This window comes from Molossus molossus, unplaced genomic scaffold, assembly GCF_014108415.1.
Source record: "Molossus molossus isolate mMolMol1 unplaced genomic scaffold, mMolMol1.p scaffold_m16_p_5, whole genome shotgun sequence".
Taxonomy (NCBI): Eukaryota; Metazoa; Chordata; class Mammalia; order Chiroptera; family Molossidae; genus Molossus; species Molossus molossus.
In genome coordinates, this window is record NW_023425388.1 from 62,023,800 (window position 1) to 62,045,083 (window position 21,284).

A 21,284-nucleotide genomic window follows, 5' to 3' on the forward strand; every position below is an offset into this window, starting at 1 on the left:
CTAGAACACGGGGCAGCATGTCAAGGCCTGATGCAGACCCTGGTCAAGGAAACACGCTCTGGAGCGGCAGTCCTGGCCGAGACTCACTCAGCTTTCAATGTGCAAAGGCGCCTCTCCAGGTGCTGTGGGTAGAGGAGAGGACAGAAGGCAAAGACGCCGGCCTTCATGGAAAAGCCCAGGGTCCTAAGCAAGACTCACTGACCAATAACAATGTCATGGAGCACCCACAATTGTATTCTAAAGATATATAAGTCTTTGAGTTTATTTTCATAGACCCTTTAGCTACAGAGAAAGAGAGAGAGAGAGAGAGAGAGAGAGAGAGAGAGAGAGAGAGAGAGGAAAGACCAGCACAGAGTACACAGCAGTAGGAGATTAATTGCCAAAGGACTGGAATGGGCTCTCGGCGATAAGGCAGCAGAGTTCAGAGGGGGGTCAGATCCGAGTTGGCGGGTCTGGTCTGCTGTAGAGTTGGGGGTTGGGTAGATGAACATTTTCTGCAAAGGTTTGTGGCAGAGAGTGGGGACAACAGCATAGAGGCAGGAAAATGGAAAAGTTAAGTTACCATGGCCCATAAGTAGATCTTTTGAATGAAATAAAGATTAATGGAGAAGGAGAAACTGGATAGAAAGATTACTGAGGACATTCAGTAATGAGCTAGTTTATTATGAAACTTTACTGTGATGACCTGATAAAAGGGTTGGTGGTTTTTTGGTTGGTGTTGTTAATTAGGCCACAAAGGCCTACGCACAGGGACCGCAAAGCAAGAAGTGATACCATTGTGTTTGGATGACAATCAAAGGTGAGTTATCTCTCTGTATGCTGTTTCTTTCTCATTACCAAAATGGTCTTGGGAGAATACTTGACCAGCTTTACCTTGATCCCAGATGCCCCCATCACCAACCGGCACACTGATATTTAACCAAACTCATGACTGTGTATTTAAACAAATTATCAGAGTAGCTCCTACTTATCTCAAAGGCTGAGTCACCTTTCCCTATAATGACTTCACCCTAGACCTAGATTAGAGGTTTAATCTAGCGTTGGAGCCCACTGGCTAGACCAAGAAGAAATAAAATCTTGAGAGAAGGTGAATGGATGCTTTTGCCAATGGAGAGCTAACTCCAGCTCCTACAACTATCTGATCTCAAGGGCACTAAGCGTGAACCCCTAGGAACCTTCTTAGATATGGCTGAGTTTTGTACATAGTTTAGAAAATAACAGCAGGATATTTGCATCTAGAAGCACAAAAAATTGAGCTTCTAAAGTCCTCTGGTATGGAGGGTGACTTACTGGACTGTGCTGCTGAGGGAATGTTGGGAGCTTGACTGACTTGGTTAGTGTCCCTTTAAGGGCAAAGTTGTAATCTTATCTTAGAGAATTCCTTGCTGGCTGTGGTCTTGGGTATGTTGACATTATTTCTGAAGTGTTGGTATGGGTCAAACTGCTTTTCTCAGAAGCCTGGGTGATAAACATCTCCCCCGGCCCCAGGGCCTTTCTGTTATCTTTATGCTGATAAACTGAAGAAGCTTGTCATTTGCCTGGCCCCTGAGATACTACATGGCTCTCTTAAACCCAAGCCTTTGAAACTTAGATTTATCAGCACACCCTCAGTCAGCAGAACCAGAGGCCCAGCTGCATTAACCGGGCCTCGTGTCACTAAGCAAGAGAGAGATGACTGCCCATGTTTTCTGTTCCATGGCAAATCGTAACCTGGCTTTGAGATGCACTAATGCAAAATCGGACAGACCTTTTTCTCCCCATTGTCAGCTGGTTCTGCTTTGGCACATCCTGTACACATTAATGGCAAGAGTACAAATTGCAAAGTACAAATTAAAAATCAAGAGTGTTCTCAATTTTGTTTTTTCTATGTAAACAGGGCCATTCAACCACAGTCCACATACAAGAGAATCTAAGAGTTGGAAGCAATGTATAATTCATCTTCTAGTTAGAATTGCGACAGAACCATTTCTAAATCACTTTTTCTTTGTTTTTGTTTTTAAGTTTTGAGATATAATCATTTATGTTTCTTTTATAGTTATAATTGTTTCAGTTTTGAGACATGTAACACTGTATCAGTCCAAGGTGTGCAACATGGTCTGATACCTGTGTCTGTATTGTGAAATGATCCCCCCATGTTTAGTTAACATCCATCATCTCACATAGTTATACTTTTTTTTTCTTGTGATGAGAACCTTTACTAAATCACTTTGAATGCCTCATTTAGTTTGTTGCTACTTCAAAGAATGACTGGCATGTTCTGCTCCTCCCATTTTGGAAGATGGCAGCTATGTGCTGCTTGGGAATTTATTCTAGTACCTTTCCAGGCACAACAGTTAAGGTACTGATTTGCAACATCTTCAGCAATAGTACTGTTGTCTCATCAAATTTTTCCAAGCTGAGGTAGGTGCTATTTTATTCTTGTCTTAAGAAATAGAAAACCAGAATATTTTAGAAAACCAAGGCTCATAGTTAGTAAGTGGCTGCAAGGCAATATTTAAATCCAGATCTGACTCCCTGCACAAATAGCTAACGTTATTCCTATATCTGTGTTCGCTCCATGTATTCCTTTACCTCTGTAGTTACTGTAAAAAGGAGCATGAAGTCACTAGTCTTTGTAATATTTCAAATATGCATTTACTATCATTTATATAGGTTCTAAAATGTCAATATTGCAAGCAATCTCAGTAGCACTAATTTTACAGAGAAGGTAATGAAGGTTTGGACGTAGGAAACCCACTGTCGCAGTTGAGTTGTTGCAAAGCTAGGACCAGCACCCAGGTATCTGTCTGCTCCGGGCAATGGGAGGAGGCTCCCTCTTCAGCCCTGAGGTATAGAAACTGCCCATTAGACTGATACCTGGTTTTAAGTCACTGGGAAGAAATGTGTCCCTGGACACTGCGGGTAATAAAGATCCTCGGATGTTCTGGTATGTACCATTTGTTTTCTAGATTAGAAAAGAGTTCACATTCTGTGGCTAATTTTACTATGAAATATTTTTAAATCCAGAAAAAAGTTAGCACCCATAAAGCCACCATTTAGATATAGTAACTGTAAATATTTTGCCATATTTGCTTCAGTTTTTAAAAAATGAAATAAGATATCATCCAGTTGAAGCCTTTTTTATTATTTTTGCCCTTTTGCAATCCTATTACCCACTGTCCCTTCCCAGAGTGAAGTTCTTTTCTGAAACTGGTGCGCATCTTTCCCATCCACCTGGTCAGCCATTTGCTGTGTACACAAATATGTTACTATTTTGTGATTCATATTTTGCATAATTATCATAATGTAGGTATCATTTTGTAACCTGATCTTTTTAAAAATATTTTCATTGATTTTTTTTTTTAGAAAGAGAAGAAGGGAGAGGGAGAGACAGAGAGAAACATCGATGTGACCACGAAACGTCCATCGGCCGCCTCCTGCACGCCCCCACCCGGAATCCAGCCCACAACCTGGGCATGTGCACTGGCCGAGAATCAAACTGGCAAGCTTTCAGTGCATAGGATGCTCAAGCAATTGAGCCACACCATCCAGGGTGTAACTTGCTCTTTTATTCAAAATTATTTGATTTATCCATGTTTATATATGCAAATCTAGTTCATTCATTTTAACTGTCGAATAATAGTCTTTCCTAGGACATATCATGATGCCATATCTACAGTGCCATAAGAGTAGACATTTAGGTTGTTATGCACTTGGCGTGCACACACACACAGAGGTACACAGTGATTTTAAGCACTCTTGTACAGGTCTCTTTGCATATGCGTGAGAATTCCTCTAGGACAGGGCTCCCCACAGCACCTGAGGTAAAAGACCCAATTTTCTTATTTCCAGTCTGCTTTGGGCCAATAGTTTTTTTTTTATCCTCACCCGAGGACACTTTTTCATTCTTTGTTCAGATAGAGCAGGAGGGAGAGAGAGAGAGAGAAACATCGATGTGAAAGGGACACATCGAGTGGCTGCCACCCGCACAACCAACCAGGGCCGGGGACAAACTGCAACCGAGGTACATGCCCTTAGCGGGAACTGAACCCGGGTCTCTCTGGACTGCAGGCCGACGCTCTAACCGCTGAGCCAAACCGGCCAGGGCTGGCCAAGAGTTTTATAACATATAAAGTCATATTCTAGGATATCATCAAAATGTCATATTATTATAAAAGCTTCTAAACACTTACTCTCCTTTCCTTAACTCACTGTGGACTGGAAACAGCTCACAAACCCTCGCCGTCTGCAGGTCACACACTGAGCAGCACCGCTCTCAACTCCCTGGCTTTGGAAGCACGGACCTCAAGGTGGAGTCTGGGGTGGGGCATGCACGTCACCACCTTCGTGGGTATCGTCACCCTGCTCTCTGGTACTCCCTCCCACTGCCCGTGTGCACAAGGTCTTGTCTGCCTGCCTTCCCCTCGATGCTCAGTGACGTACATTAGCACATAAGTTCCCTCTGGAAAAATGAAATGTGTTCTCCCTAACCCAAAACACATACTTCAAGGAAGTAAGCTGAGAGGAATGTAAACTGCTTCAAGAAAAATAAAAAGGTAAAAGCCAGCGCCTCTAGGTCAACAGGAAATGCATCCTATAGCAGGTATCTCGGCCACGGCGGGGAAAATAGAAAAATCGGCAGGGTAACACATGAGGTTGAGGGGCCCACTGCATAGACAGAGTGGCACAAGCTTATGTGTTTGGCCATGGGAATATAATGATACTAATGAAATCAAGGAAATCTAAATAAGCCAATAAACTGCGAACTCTTATCTATCAGCAGACTTTCGTATTATTTGCATCCCTACTTTCTTCAATTCCCAAGCTACCTCTCTAACCACCCAATTTCTTCCTTAGTACTTGGGAGGTGGGGGTGGGGAAGACATTCTATATGGTTACAGAATCTACTCCAAAGCTTAACCAATAACTAGAGATTTCCTGACACCAACATTCACCTTTTAATGGTATTTTGTTGAAGTGGACTTTGAGAAGTGCTGCTGGTCTGATTGTTCTTGGATTAGATGAGCAAGGTAGGGAAACTATCTTCTCGTGCCTACTCAGTGGACTGCACTTCAGAGATGACCTGGGTTCTGAACCTGCTCTGCCACTTACGAGCTGGGTGGCAATGGACAGACACTCAGGCCTCTGTTTCTCCATTAATAAAATGGGCAGATTAGACAGGAGGCATCACACCACTGATGAGCTGTGTGCCTCTGAGCCTCTCTGTATTTCGGTTCCTCACCAGCCATGAAGATAATATTAGAATCTATCCCATAGGGTTGTTGGTAGGACTAAGGAGTTCATATTTGTAAAGTGCTGAGACTACTTTAGACCCATAGGAAGCACCATCTAAGTTCAATAAAAATCAGTAAAACCATAAATGTCCTCCCTAACTCCATGACTGTGATTGTATTCTGTATGTTCCTTCATTCCATCTGTACATTCTTCTAAGGCTGAACTAGATCATTTAAGGTTATTTACTTATTTATTTTTAAGGCCATTTTTAGCTTCAAAGTTTTATGCATCATGAAAACAAAGAAAAACGTAATGCTGCCGGTTGCCATTCTGTGTCACTCTGCCTCCCCACTTCAGGTAAACACTCCTATGACCAACACCTGAAATCTCTGAAAGTAAGGTAGTCACAAGCTTGGACAAGCAGGCACTGTGGTCCCTCTCCTGGCCAGTCGGAGTTATCACTCCAGTTATCACTGGTGATGACACAAGCCTCCATATCTATAATGGTATCTACAGAACGGGGGCTTCTGCTGGACTTTCTGACCAGGCAGCTGAACAACTGATGAGTCTGGGGTCTCAGACACCACCACGGGATTGGAGTCAATAGGTCAAGGTTATCATACTGAGCCCAGTGTTATCAGAATAAGCCTTGGGGCAATGGCTCCAGGAACTCAGGGTTTGGTGTGTGTGCCTGTTTGTTTTTGGTTTCTAACCATAGCAGTGTTTCCAAGCAGCACAGGAGATGACAGCTGCCTGCTTGACATGAACTTGAAAACTAGAATAAAGCCCATGAGCATTTGTGCACTGAACACATCGCACCAAGACTACTGTCCATGTCAAACGCCATCCTTCTTTTACTTGGGTAGCCCTTCCTTAGCAAACAAAATAGAAGATACTTGTGTACAACATGGGGAGTAACTGACTATACTAGACATTTGTTATATCTAAATATAGCTCATTTATAAACTCTGATTTCCCTTTTACAAAGTTTCAACTCATATTTCTTTCATGTTTATGTTGCACCTTAAAAGAAGCTCCTACCCTTTTTGTTCTAGTGTAAATTTGGTAAAACTATTCTGAAAGCAAAATACATTGTATATGAATCATCAAAGACTACACATTTAGGATGTGGCAAATGTCTTGTGTTTTTCGAATCACAAAATGTCGATTCGGCCTTCTTTCCACTGACCTCAAAGTGAAGAAGGACCATACCTCCTAGACAAAGAGAGAAAATAGTTTTGTTAGTTCTGTGAGCTTAGTATCCCTAAAAACTAGGGATGATGTCCTTGAAAGACTCAGCTGGGACCCCAGAGAGCCCACGGAGGTCTCTGTGGATCGTGAGTACCCCGGACACGTAACTCACAGAGCTGGACCATTTCTACACTGCTCAAGACCGAAAAACTCATTTTCAATCCATTCTTCTGGAGTCCACACACTAAAAACATGTATTTCACATACTGTATTGTGTAGTTGCTAAAAAATATATGCTAAAAAAATAATGAGGTCTTCTTATTCTATATTAAATATACCTGTTTTATCTAAAGGGTCAGTGGGTCTATAAATGTCCCCCTGGTATTCATTATAATTCATTGGAAGCTTTGACTCCAATGGCCAAAATCAGAAGAAATCATGATGGTTTTACCAGATGTTTAGAGAAGAGTCCGCAATCTCCTGTTCTTTCGTTTTGCTTTAGTTCCAATGATACAGGGGTAATTGTAAACTCACCCTTATTGCTTTCCATGGCTTGAACTGCATAAGGCAAATGCATTTTAATACATCTGTCTTATATATCCAAACATTGCTGTTTTCTTTGGTTTTCTACAAATAATTCACTTAATATAAAAATCATCAAAGTATTGTCTAGCCAGTGTGGCTCAGTGGTTGAGCATCGACCCATGCACCAAGAGGTCGCCGGTTCAATTCCCAGTATGTGGGCCTGATCCCCAGTGGGGGGCATGCAGGAGGCAGCCAGTCGATGTTCTCTCTCATCGATGTTTCTATCTCTCTCTCCCTCTCCCTTCCTCTCTCTCTAAAATCAATAAAGGAAAAAAAAATTTTTTTTAATTATCAAAGTATTTATACTTTTTTTTTTTTACACTGGAAATTGTACACGTAGAGAAGGGCATATAATGGGAAGATGGAGGGTGAAACTTCTCTGGGCAATACGTCCATAAATCCAGTGGTTTGTGCAGAGACAGCGGGAACCTGCAGTAAACGCTAATGCAGCCCCCACGGCCGGGACAGCGGCTCTGGCGGAGCTTCTGGTGGAACGCGTGCGAAAGCCAGTTTGCTGGCTGCACATTCAGCTGAGGTCCCGAGGCCGTGGATCACCAGATCCTGGCATGGCTGGCTTCCCAGCAAACCACCTGGCTGGCCACTTGGTGCAGAGGATGAAGAAAGCTGGTATGGTGGCAGCAACTGGAAATGGGGAAGGGGGAGAGTCAGCCTGGTCCAGAAACTGTTTTTTTTTTTATCCTCACCCGAGGACATTTTTTCATTTTTTGTTCAGCTAGAGCGGGAGGAAGAGAGAGAGAAACATCCACGAGAAAGGGGCACATCAAGTGGCTGCCACCCGCACGACCCAATCAGGGTCGGGGACAAACTGCAACTAAGGTACATGCCCTTAGCGGGAACCGAACCCCGGTCTCTCTGGACTGCAGGCTGACGCTCTAACCGCTGAGCCAAACCGGCCAGGGCCAGAAACTGTTTCTTAACAGGAGGAAGTCCACCATCCTTGCAATTGGTCCTTCACAGCTTTAGACACAATGTGGCAAATACACTGCGGATAATCCTTCCCCCTTTCTTTGCCATCCTTATTATGCCTCCTGCTTAAGATGCCATAGCTGTCATACAGCACCGAGGTCAGGAATCTCTTCTCCAATGAGTCCTTTGCCAACCCCCCACTCTTTACTTCACCACTTTCCTCAGGCTTTATGTTTTTGTTTTATCATTTGTTTTTGTTGTTTTTTTTTTCATCTAAATCCTTATATATTAGGGACGACCTTGTCTGATTTCCCCCACTAAACAAGAGTACAAAATGAAGGCCCACTCGGAGCCTCAAAAGCACATTGTACTGGACTATGTCTTGGTTCATTTCTACGTATCGGCCCCCTCCTCTTCCCTCTACTGCTGTTTATACCCCGGTGGAATATGCACAGAGAGCTGAGCCACAGGGGTGATTCCAAACCCAGTGGCATCTGCCCAGGGCAGGCATCCTTTTCATCTTCAGAGCCCAATGGGACATTAGCTCTTAATACCAGGATCTTCTCCCACAGACAAAACAATCTGCATGGGGTGGAAGTGAGCAGCTCTGGCTTCACTGGAGATGAACGCTTTGTAACGGTTCTAATTCAGTCCAGGTCGCCCTCAACTCCCGCAAGCTCCTGCAGTGCCTCCCGCTCCCCCCGACCCCGACTCCTACCAGGATGCCAACGGATGCAGAAGGTAAAATGACAAAGTTTCCAACTGCTTGTTCTCAGGTCCCCTTGGCCTCAGTTTTCCCTGTGCACCCCTCTCTGAGCCACAGGCAGAGGGGGGAGAGCCCTCAAAGCCACCCCCGCCCCAGGATAAGCAGCCCTACCCCTGGCGTCCCCTGTGGGACATGTTGCCACAGTGACTTGCTTGATTCACTACCCCTGTAGTTGTCTTTGGAAGTTAAGGGTGAAAACATTGTCTTTCTTTCTATTTCACCACCACTTGCTCTGTATTCCAGGGGTGGGTTCTAGAGCTTGATACAGCAGATCAAGTACAAGTCCGTGAGCGCGGCTCTGCTGCTCTTCCAAGAGTAATTTATATTTTGTTGTTAATCCTTACCCGAGGATATTTTTTTCCATTGGTTTCTACAGAGAGTAGAAGGGAGGGAGGGAGGGGGAAGGAGAGAGAAAGAGAGAGAAACATCGGTGTAAGAGAGACACCTTGATTGGTTGCCTTCTGCATGACCCCAATTAGAGCTGGGGATTGTACCTGCAACCCAGGTGTGTGCCCTTGACCAGGAATCGAACCCACAACCCTTTGGTCCTAGGGTTGATGCTCCAACCCGAGTCAAACTGGCCAGGGCTCAAGAGTAAATATTTTAGATATTATTTCCAATTATATCCATTTCATTCTCCAAGACCGGTGTACAGAAAGGAAATGCACATTTCTTCCAAACGGTGGAGTAGAGAACTCTCCTAAAAGGCTTCTGAACTATTTAAAATGTAACCACCAAAAGAACATGGCAAAGCTTCACAAATTCAGACTGGAAAATGGACATGCCATATTCGTATAAACCCTAAATACAGATTTGTACTTAAGAAATGGTTTCTACTTGTGACAGGGAGATCAGAATCAGTGGACAAGCGGGCGTGAGGTCACCTGGGAACTGCTGTCATCTATAAAGAGATCATGAGCACAAGGAGGTCATCTAATCATGACACACAGCACTGGCCAAGTTCCGAGGCTGGTAGGCATCTTCTTCCAACTTCCTCTCTCTCTCTCTTTTTTTTAATCCTCACCTGAGGATATTTTTTCCATTTATCTTCAGATAGAGTGGGAGGAAGAGAAAGAAATGTTGATATGAGAGAGATATCAACTGGCTGCCTCCTGCAGGACCCTGACCAGGGCCAGCGACAAACTGCAACCGAGGCACATGCCCCTGACTGGAATTGAACCCGTGACTCATTGGTCTGCAGGCTGACGCTCTAACCACTGAGCCAAACCGGCCAGGGCCCAGCTTCATCTCTTCACATGCAGCCCTGCCAAGCTTCATCATATCTGGCAGGTCAGCCAAATTTCCCTGGTAAAATAGGGCCGGCCACCCCTGAGCCCAGGATGTACTCATACCTGAGTGTTCTAGGCATTCAAATAAGCCCTCAGGTAGATTAAATGAGTTCCCTAAAACAGTTTACCCAGGAACGTACCTAGCAACATTTTCTGTTTTCTTTTCAGATTGTGTGAATGTAAACAAATTCCATCCTGGTAATATTCACCAAGCCTCAAAATAACATTATACAAATTACCGTACAGAACCGAAGACTCTCCCAGAGGTGATCAAGGCTACCTTTCAGCTCGCTCTTCTCTGCTCGCGTGTCCTTCACTCACGGAGATTTCTGCACTGGCCTTTTCTCTCCATTTCCACTGTCGCAGCCCCAATTCAGACCTTTTAGAGCCATTTTCTCTAACCACATAACAGCCTCTAAATTGAGCCCTGGGCATCCTTTTCCCTCTCTCGCCCATTCGACCATCTCTGCTACCAGAACAATTGCATTGCTTTGTGCAAATCACCATCCACAACTGGGTCAGTCAAGCCCAGCTTGTCAGCCTGCCATTTACACCCCACGGTCAAGTCAGAGTTCACCTTTCCAGCTCTGTGAATTTCCATTCCTTGATAACCCAGGGTTCTCAAACCAGGGTCCCTGGACAGGCAATGGAAGCACCATCTGGGAACTTGAAAGTCGTGGGTTCCACCCCAGAGCTAGTGGATGAGAAACTATGGGGATGGCCCAGCACTCTGTGTGTTAACATGCCCTCCAAGTAATTTCGATGGATGCTCAAGTTTGGAACCAGCTCTTCTACCTGAACCCTCCTCACTAGTCTAACTGTTCAGTTTGCCGCCCCAGCTGCTGGGGTCCTCACTGCTCACACCGCCCTGCTGTCTCTCTGCGTGCCCAAAGCCTACCTGGGGCTTCTTAGATGAGTAAGCCCAGCACGTTTTCCTATTTCTCTGAGAGGACCTCTTGTACCATTCGTTTGGCACCAATAAATGCTTGTGTGCAGAACCCCCTTAACTCTAAGCAAAGTCCTTGAGAACAGAGGTGACTTCAGCTCTCTACCCCCAGCAACGACTCTTTGGTCACAGAGGAGCTCATTAAGTGGCTAGTGATGAACAGTTAAGGACAAAGAAAAAAAAATCATTGGAGTATGACTATTTTTAGGTCCAGAGACCTCTCAGGAAAAGTCGGCATTGGTGAGACATGCCTCTCTGAAACCCAGTGACGTGACCACCACGATAGGCTAGCCTTCCTGTCCTTAGGCCGGTCTCAGTGTTGCCCGGCCGATCAGGGTGCATTAGATGAAGTTACCTGTCTCCTTACTTCAGGACTTTTAAGAAACTTTAGTATGCTAATTAACATATTCATGTAGACGATGACTCTGCAAGAACATTTAGCATTTACCAAATTTTATTAATATGTTGTAGAAAGCAGTGAGGTTAGCATTGATCTTGGCTATTATTCCACCTCGGGTTGGAATACAAAAGGTGAATCGGATTCCTGAGGATGGTACCCTGGCAGCAGGGCTGCCCGTCAAACTCAAACCCTTTTATGAATGCAAAGTAGGAGGAGGTAAGTTCCAGTCCGGTCCAGTTGCTTTCAGCTTGTGCACGGTCACCATGGTCTACCCAGAAGCCAGCGGGAAGCCTGACCCGGATCTCACTTACAGTGTGCCCTGCGGCAGTAACCCTAGCCAAAGGTCACCTGGCAGGCTTCATTACGGAGCAGAGGGAGAGACTGAAGCAGAGTGACTCTGGAAAGTGAGACTGTAATTAAGCCCTACTTAACTGAACACGTTGCAGTGGAAACGTTCTCCTAGGGAAGCCGAGGGAAGAAGGAAGAGGAGGATACTGCGTATCTGGAGGGAGGAACAGGAGGCTGGTGGTCAGCACCATCTGCCTTCAGTGTCCTTTTTTGGCAAACTACATTTGTATGTGGGGGAGGGGGGAAAGAAAGTGTTAAGGTTTAGGGTCTTCTGGACTTAGGTAGTCTGAGATCCTGAAGTCTTCATGCAGCCGTTTCTCCCAAGTGTCTGAGCCAAGGGAATTGTCCTCCAGGTCCTGGCTCCCTGGCTTGGGTGAAAGTAGCAGAGGAAAAGCGGGGTTCAGTCTGCGCCTCCTGGCCAAGCGTGTGTCTCGCTCTCCATTCCTCCACTCCGCGTGTGCTCTTCACACCTGGTGCCCTGGGATCCTCCTCCCTGGCCTCCTCGAACCCAGAGCTCAAACTCACACTCCGGGCACACATGGCCAGGAAAACCCACCGCCTGACCTACTTGGGATGAGATTCATAAATGTGATACCACTGGCATCATTTCGTGAAAACTTTTTATTTGGATATGATTTCAGATTTAGAGAAAAGCTGCAAGATTAGTGTGAAGAATTCCTATATACCGTTCCCTCAGACCTCCCAAATGCAGCATTTTACTACTTTGTTTTTTCTTTTCTCTCTGTCACTCACTTGCCCTCACTCTTTCTGAGCTGAGAATATGTCACAGAGAAGATTCCCACTTATCCCTAAATTCTCAGTGTACATTTCCTAAAAACAAGGGTGTTCTCTCATGTAACCGCAGTACAATTAGCAAAATCAGGAGTTTAACATCCATACTTTACTTTATTCAAATGTTACCAAGTGTTCAAATAATGTCCCTTATCGAAAAAAGGTCACGTCTTTCGTGACTTGGACATATTCCGAGTACAGGGTAGTTATTTTGTAGAATATCCCTCAGTTTGGGTTTGCTGAATATTTCCTTATGATTAGGTGCATTTTTGGCAGAGTGTGCATTTTTGGCAGGAATACCCCTGAAAATAATGTGCCATGTGGGGAGATACATAGTATTAATACGATCCAATTCTAACAATGCTGACTTTGACCCCGGCATAATTTTATAACCCATCAAGTTAAATTGCATAGATGCTTAGTCTTGATGTTTTAAAATTCTGGTACAAATCAACTGTAAGTGATGTTTCAACAAAATTCTTGTATAAAAGACCCAATTCCATTCATGAAACAATTTCCCGATCACAAATATGAAAGGAGAATATGTACTTTTCCGCTCCATTGAAAGCAGATTGAGCAATGTATAATGAAAATGGTGATTATGCTCAAGGCTAGAACTAGATTTTGTTAAAGTGTTACAAGTTGTGCTTTATTTGACATGCTACATTTACAACTGATTGTAACCTTGTGGGTACACAATCAGTCAAATTGAAGTTTCCACATTAAACTCGTCTTCCCATTGAGGAATCTGAAAGCTAGTCAGGGCTCAGGTTTGCATCCACCCGTGAGTCCCTTCTGTAGATCTTGAAATTGTTACTGAAAATGCTGTTGGAGGATTTTCGGGGAGGCAGAGAATTCTGGGTGGCTCTGTTAATTACTTACACTATTTTACTAATAAATACAGACAGCTCATCGTGACAAAGAACACTGGCTGCTACGCAGACTTGAATATGACCAGCTGGAAAGGCCAGAGGCTGAAGAATGGACACTTGGTTCTAAGGTCCTGGCAGACAGCAAGGCATTTCTCTTCTCATGAATCAAGTTCAAGAGTGTTAAAGGTGGGAGAAATGGCAAGTGGGTGAAAAGAGAACAGATCAGTGAGAACCTTGGAGGCGCAGATGTTGGCCTCTAGTCTAGAAAACACTGAGTGAGCTTACTTAACTGTTGTAATAAATAATAAACCTTGGGCACATGAAGAACTGGGTGGAGAAACTGGTTGAGACAATACCTCAGGACCCTAGAAAGGTCACTTCCTAATTATACTCTACGTTATTTGCATAATAGGGACCAGAAACTCCCTTCAGCAAGCAATCTCTGCCTTTGGAGCAGGTAAGACAAGATGACACCTTGTCCTCCAGTCATGAACTGGTTCCTAAGACAGCAGTATTTCAACAGTCTCTTCAGTTAGGAAAAATATCCAAGTACCCACTGGGCTGCTAGGACACAGGTCTCTTATTCACCTAGGGTAGGGGTCAAAGGTCAGATGTCTTCAGGGACCAACAAGTAAACACGAGAAGACTTTAGATATAGGACAATCAGGAGAGGCATTGTGTGCAAAATGAAGAGTGTCAGTTGGCTAAAGACATTCATATTCCTATTTTTAAAAAGGCCAAACACTGTGCTCCCAAATACTACACATCTGGGGCCCAAGGCACAAGGGCTGCTATTTTGTCATGCCTGCCCAATGGTGACGAGCCCTCTCCTCTGCCAGAACAGGAACCCTGGCTTCAGGTCACATCCCAGGAGACATCCTCTGTAGGAAAGATGCCCAATGAGGCTATTTCCACAAGAGTGCCTCTTTCCTGGACAACTGCTTAGGCCCCGCCCCATCACGATGGCTCTTTTGTTATGTAAGTACCGGGTCCTGCAGGCTCAATTTGTATAACATTTATATTTAGAGACAATCTGTTAATATCCATTCATTCGACGAGGGCTTACTGAGTGCAGTCCCTGAACCTGGTGCTGTTCCTGATGCTGGGCTGCCGCAGTGAAGACGACGAAGTCCTGACATTAAGAAGTTGACATTCTAGTTGTTGTGGGGATGGGGTTAGATAATAAACTAATAAATGAGTCAGAAAAATTTCCAAGATGGTTCAGCAGTATTTAGTATCTGGCTCATGGGCTGAAGAGGACCTGGACAGCTTCTTCAGAGCGAGCAGCTGGTGACCGTCTCTGAACAGCAAGCTGAGAACTGAATGGTAAGAAGGAACCAGCCGGTGAAGACGCGGACAGGCCTTGCCAAGGGCACAGCCTGCGCAGAAATCCTAAGGCAGAGATGAGTTTGGGATGTTCAAGGTACCGAAAGGAAGTTCTGGTGGCTGGGCCACTGCTGGTGGGTGGAGGGACACAAAGCAAAGTTGGAAAGGTAAGCAGTGGTCAGGCAGATCCGTGGAGGCCACGGCAGGGAGCTGGAACTTTGTCCTAAATGCAGTGGGAACTACTGGCGGGTTTTCAAAAAGGTTGGATATGATTTTACTGTAGCTGACACTCTTCAGTTTCCGACTGGTCAGTGTTGGTCCAGAGCCAGGTTAATTTCTCCTGAACTAGAATTACTTTTCTACCTTTCTTCTAAAGGATTTGGGGAGAAACATTTTACCAAATCTGGTCCCTGGACAAAATACTCCACATTCAGCTAACACACATAAGGCCATCGGGTTCCTTGCTGCCATCAGCTTGTTTTCAATGCCTGTGCGTCACCTCATCTCTCAACTCTATGCTTCCGGCTGTGGTCTAAGGCATACGGATACAGCGCTAGGTGGCATTATCGATGAGATGTGCTCCCACCTCTCATCTGCTGACCTCTCTGCTGATCCCTGTGGCTCATTTCTCTCTGCCTTCAGGTGTTTATTGAAATGCCCCCTTCTCAGGATAGTCTTCCCTGACTATTTAAAACTGCAACACCCCTCCACATGGACACTGCCTATTCCCTTCCCTTTTATTCCCTTCCCCTTTTATTTATTTATATTTATTGTTTTAATCCTCACTCGAGGACATTTTTCCATATTTTGGTCAGATAGAGTGGGAGGGAGAGAGAGAGAGAAAGAGAAACATCGACGTGAAAGGGACACATCGAGAGGTCGCCACCCGCATGACCCAACCAGGGCCGGGGACAAACTGCAACCGAGGTACGTGCCCTTAGTGGGAACCAAACCGAACCGAACCCAGGTCACTCCGGACTGCAGGCCGATGCTCTACCCACTGAGCCAAACCGGCCAGGGCCCCTTCCCCTTTTATTTTCCTGTGGCACTTACCGCCTTTAGCCTACTGCATTAACCAAGCCTTTTCATTTTCTGCATTCTGACCCTTAGCTATCTGGAGCCTTGCTGACTGTGGAGAGACAGCGAATTCCTAAAGATAGCAAACAACTCAACTGAGATTGTGCCTTTTACATGCAAAACCACTAACTCAGAGCCCAGATCTGCACCATCTCCTTTAATGGGCTCTGTATTTTGGGCTGCTGTCTGCCAGCCCTCATTGCCTAGGGCCAGGTACCAGATAGCTGGCACAGCGCCAGCACTCCGGAGCCTGCTGAAATTATTCAGACTAGCCCATCTTCAACTTGATTACCCTGACCCACCTCTTAGAGGCCTCTCCCCACTAATTTCTTGTCTCTTTCTTCCTGCAACCAACCTCAGCATTCTCTCCCGTGGGGGGTGTGCGTTCTCCTCTTCGGAACTGTGAGGAATGGGTCTTTTAGTGGTAGTGAACTCCTGATCCGTTGGCCTTACTGAACCTCAAAATTTTCTATTAATATGCTACATATAAAAATACCTACTATAGGCCTTACTTTATCATTGGCCTCTCCTACTCCCCTTACTAAAATATAAGCTCCATGAGGGCAGGGCATTTTTGTCTGCTTCTGTTCCCTGTTGTGTTTCTGGCCCCTAGAATAATGCCCGACACAGAACTAAACCACTCAAACACCTGTTGGAAAAGGATTTCACGGAAAATGCTCAACAGCCCAGCTGGTGTGGCTCAGTGGCTGAGCATCGACCCATGAACAAAGAGGTCCCTGTTCAATTCCCGGTCACGGCACATGCCAGGTGGCAGTCTCGATCCCCAGTGGGGGGGCGTGCAGGACGCAGCCGATCGATGTGTCTCTCTCATCCATGTTTCTATCTCTCTCTCCCTCTCCCTTCCTCTCTCTCTAAAAATCAATAAAAAATATATTTTAAAAAAGAAAAAAATGCTCAACAGGGATGTTCCAAATATTACATGAATAACAAGAAGCCAAGGCACCTGCTTGTGTGTGTGGATAAATACAGGGGCCAATGGTAGGGGGAGACGACTGTGGAATTTGAGCTCCAGCTCCACCTCTTCCCCTTTCTGAACCTTGGTTTCCTTATCTATAAAACGGGGATAACCAATCTCTGAGATAATAATACTCACTTCACTGTAATAGTGAAAAATGAAAGGTTACTATGTGACAATAAGCAGCAATGACAACAATGACTGCTGAATGACAAGGAACAGTCTGGTGCTGTAATACAGTAATGTCCACGGGGCCTAAGGCCCGGGATCAGCCCGCCCTTATCCTGCGCACCAGACAGCAGCAAAGGGGAGCTCACTCCCCTCTTCGGAGCTCTGCCCCTTGCCCTCCGGAGCCTGGAGCTCCGCAGCAGGTGCACGCGCAGAAGCAGACCCCAGCCAGTGCAGACACACATGCACTCACAGATGTGCACAACTGTCAATGGGTTGGTGACAGGGCACACGCAGAATTTCCACAAACTCGGGTCCAGGACCCATGAGCTACCCGACTCACATTAGAAGAAAGGATTGATCTGGTTCACAAAATGTCCCACCCATTTCTAACTCCAGTGTTAGAAAGCACTTCAGGACCTCAACAAATAAAAATACTTAGATAGCCCTGGCCGGTTTGGCTCAGGGGTTAGAGCATCGGCCTGCGGTCTGGAGAGACCCAGGTTCAGTTCCCGCTGGGAGCACGTACCTCGGTTGCAATTTGTCCCCAGCCCTGGTTGAGTCGTGTGGGTGGCAACCACTCGATGTGTCCCTTTCACATCGATGTTTTCTCTCTCTCTCTCCCTCCCACTCTATCTGAACAAAATATCGAAAAATGTCCTCGGGTGAGGATAAAAGAAAAATACTCAGATAAACAGGAGGACTTAAAAAAGTCAAGCTTTCAAATGTAATACATAGTCATTATAGGAAAAAAATGGAAGACAATGAAAAGTTTCTTTAATCCTACTACCCTGTGATAATTATACCTACAACACTTGAAAACCTCATCTCTCTGTGTGTACAACAGGATATTTGTTGAACGAATGAACTAAAGCTTAAGCCCAGATGACCTTTCTTCAGCCACTGTCCCTCTAAGTTTCAGGGTAGCCTGAATGCTGCTTGGGTACCTTTCAGGGCACACTCTAAAGGGCACCGCGCCACACCAAGGATCCCAGGTGAGGATTCTGGCTTCACTGCTAACTCACAGCATGGTTGTAGGCAAATCCCCATCTGGGACCTCTCAAATGGAAGAACAACTCTAGGCCATCTTTACCAACCCTTTCCCTTTTCAAATGCAGAGATATCAAAGATTGTAACTGGTATTCTAAGCTCCTTTCAGATGTTATCACATCAGGGGAGGGACAACATTTCAAACCCTGCCCTTTGGCCCCAATTCTGAGGTGGCCTACAGTACCCATTAGCACCGAGCTGGGGAGGACCAAAATCATAAGGTCTGCTGACCACCAGAGGACAAGACTAGAGAGGAGAGGGCCGCTGTGTGGTTTCCACACACTTCCAGTCCTGGGCCTGACTCAGCTGCCCTCCACTCGCCACTTCCACGGGGCAGGCCGGGCGGGGCTCGGTCTCCCGGTGCCTGGCCCTCGTGGCCCTTGAACATCCTACCATCTGTTCTTGAGCCCGAAAGTGTGTGCGTTTATAACCAACATTTACAGGTAGCATGAGACTGTGAATGTGTAAAACTGTGGGGATGCTTCTCCAACACCAAGCCAAACGCACACGCAGTGCTGAGAGTAAAAATGGAGCCCGCTGTGCACAACTGCCCTGTGGGGGGCTGGCTTCTTCTCATCGATTGATCAGAACTCCTCACACCTCCCGGAGTAACTGTCTGCCAGTCATGGAGGCTGCAAGCCTTTCCTCCCCGTTACCATTTGTCTTGACTCCCTTTAGAGTGTCTACTACACCTGCCTAAAACCCATCTGGAAGTTATTTTTTATTTTTATTTTTTTATCCTCACCGAGGATATTTTTCCATTTTTTGTACAGATAGAGTGGGAGGGAGAGAGAGGAAGGGAGAGAGAGAGAGAAACATCGACGTGAAGGGACACATCGAGTGGCTGCCACCCGCACGACCAACCAGGGCCGGGGACAAACTGCAACCGAGGTACGTGCCCTTAGCGGGAACCGAACCCGGGTCTCTCCGGACCGCAGGCCGACGCTCTAACCGCTGAGCCAAACCGGCCAGGGCTGGAAATTATTTTTATGTATGGTGCTAATTGGGGCCATAATTTACCTTACTTAATTGTCAGGAAAAATATTTTAGAGTAGAAACTTCAAAGAACCTGTTTTATATCTGTCCTATAAGCCTCCCACATTTTATAAATCGAAACGATGGAAGCTTGAGGAGACAGGACAACGAGAAAGGCTCAAGAAGCCCTGCCCCACACGGCAGAACCTGGGTCTTGTCATGGCTCAGGGCTCCGGCCAGGCCTGTGAGAAACAGGTCTCGGCTCTCGCAGCCCTTCCCGCGCTCCTCTGAGTCACAGCGTCACCAGCGAGGCCCCCGCTAAGAGGATACACCGTCTAATGATCACTTAAGGCTAAGGTTTGAAGACCTAGGAAAGCCCCATAGGAGAAAAATATAGTAATTACTCCAAAGCGTAATTCCCCTCATGCAGAAACTTCAACAAACGTGATTTTATGTCTCTGTCTGTTTTAAGTTTCAATATATTAGATTCAATAAATATTTGACGAATGAATACAGGGATGTGTGAAGTCGAATCTTTAAATCATTCGTGAGGAGGGTAATCAGGGGCTGACAGGCACTGAGAGGATCAAGGGAGCAAAGTTAATAAGAAGTAGATTTTCCAGTAAAGCCTGGGAGAGCCGCTGGGAGCTGTGGCAGGAAGAACGTTCTGGTGTGTGTTTGGGGCAGGGGCATCCTAGTGTAATGGGAGGAGGGGTGGTATTTAGAGGTAGAGCCAAGTGCCTCTCTGCCCCTGGGGGCTCTGACACATCATTGCTGCTTTGGGTGACACACAGGGGCTGAAAAACACCTGTGTATATACATGCATCTTTAGTAAATACTTGAGACCAAAACCCTAAGGTACTGAAACTCCGGAGTTGGGGTCAAACCGGACATGGTGACTGCTGACATTGTAGCTCAGAGGGGTGGGCCACAGAAACCCTCTGCGCCGTCAGGGCAGTGACTGTGGCCATGGGTGTGGCAGACAGCTGACTAGGGTAGAGGTCAGTGGTGGGCAAGGACAGGGAGGGGCTGCACTTGTGACCCTGCCCCCACCCACCCCAAGAACTGCTGGGGCAGGTGGAGAACAAAGGGTCTGCTTGAAAGTCTGCTTATTTTACTTAGCTCTACTTTTGTCCACTTAGCCTTTTGTTGAAATTTAATATATTCTAGTTGTAGAAGAAAATATTATTATTGTAGAAATTTTTTTTTAAATCCTCACTCAAGGATATTTTTCCATTTATTTTCAGTCAGAGTGGGGAGGGGTGGGGAGAGAAATTCGATGTGAGAGAGACACATTGACTGGTAGCCTCCCGCATGACCCCAACCAGGGCTGGGGACCGAACTGCAACGGAGGTACGTGCCCTTGACCGGAATCGAACCTGTAACTCTTTGGTCTGCGGGCCGATGCTCTAACTGCTGAGCCAAACCGGCCAGGGCTAGAAATTTTTTTAAAAATCAAAAAAGTTTATAGAAGAGAATAAAAAAATAAAAATTAACCAGAATCCTCCCATACAGCATATTTTGGTGAACTGCCTCCCAGTCTTTTATAAATCAATTAATTGTTCTCTTTCACACCTACACTTACCTTTTTGGGGTATAATGTGACACTTATTTTTATTGTGATAAAACACATATAAAATAAAATTTATCATGTTAATCACTTTTAAGTGTCCAACAGTATGCAACCATTACCATCATCTACGTTTACATTTTACATGCCACTCTTCACTGAGGACTTACAACGGGACAGATGTGCTAAGCATTCCCCCGCCACTGTTCTGTAACACTTGCAACAATCCACGCACACGGGTGCAGTTATTACGGCCACGGGAGGTTAAGGCCCACACACCGCTGGTCACAGAGCTGATAAACGAGGAGCCAGCACACAGGGCAGGTCTGCTGGACCCTGAACTCTCCCCTGTTACAGTTTTGGGCCCATTTGCACGAAGAACCACAGTGGGGGTGGCGGTAAGAGTGTTTAATGCATCCATTATCTGCACACACAAATACGGACTTAAAAATATCTGGTTCGGATTTCTAGTGAGAAACATCTGAAATATTTTTAACCCAATAGAATGAAAATTGCACAGTACTCATTCTCTTTATTTAGTGGGATAATTTATTTTAATGGTGATAAAAATATTTATAGGGCTTTCATAGCTCATTTGCAACCCTCATCTCCCAAACCTATTTTCCACCATTAAGCGCCATTCCACTGTCTCGGGGATTTGCAGAAACAACCTCTGTGGTTTGGGAAGAACAATCCAGTCCAAAACTGGCACCAAGCGTGGCTCTCGCCAGAGCTCCGTGGGTGACCTCCACGCCCCCACTCTGGAGAACACTTTGTTCAAATCATAGGGTGAGCCTGAGACACGGGAAAGC

General features: G+C 45.6%; 1 protein-coding gene across 8 annotated transcripts in view; it reads right to left on the bottom strand.

Moving 5' to 3' along the window:
- Nucleotides 1–21,284, bottom strand: part of KALRN (kalirin RhoGEF kinase) — a 593,373-nt gene that overhangs the window by 72,870 nt on the left and 499,219 nt on the right. The gene's annotated exons all lie outside the window — the stretch shown is intronic.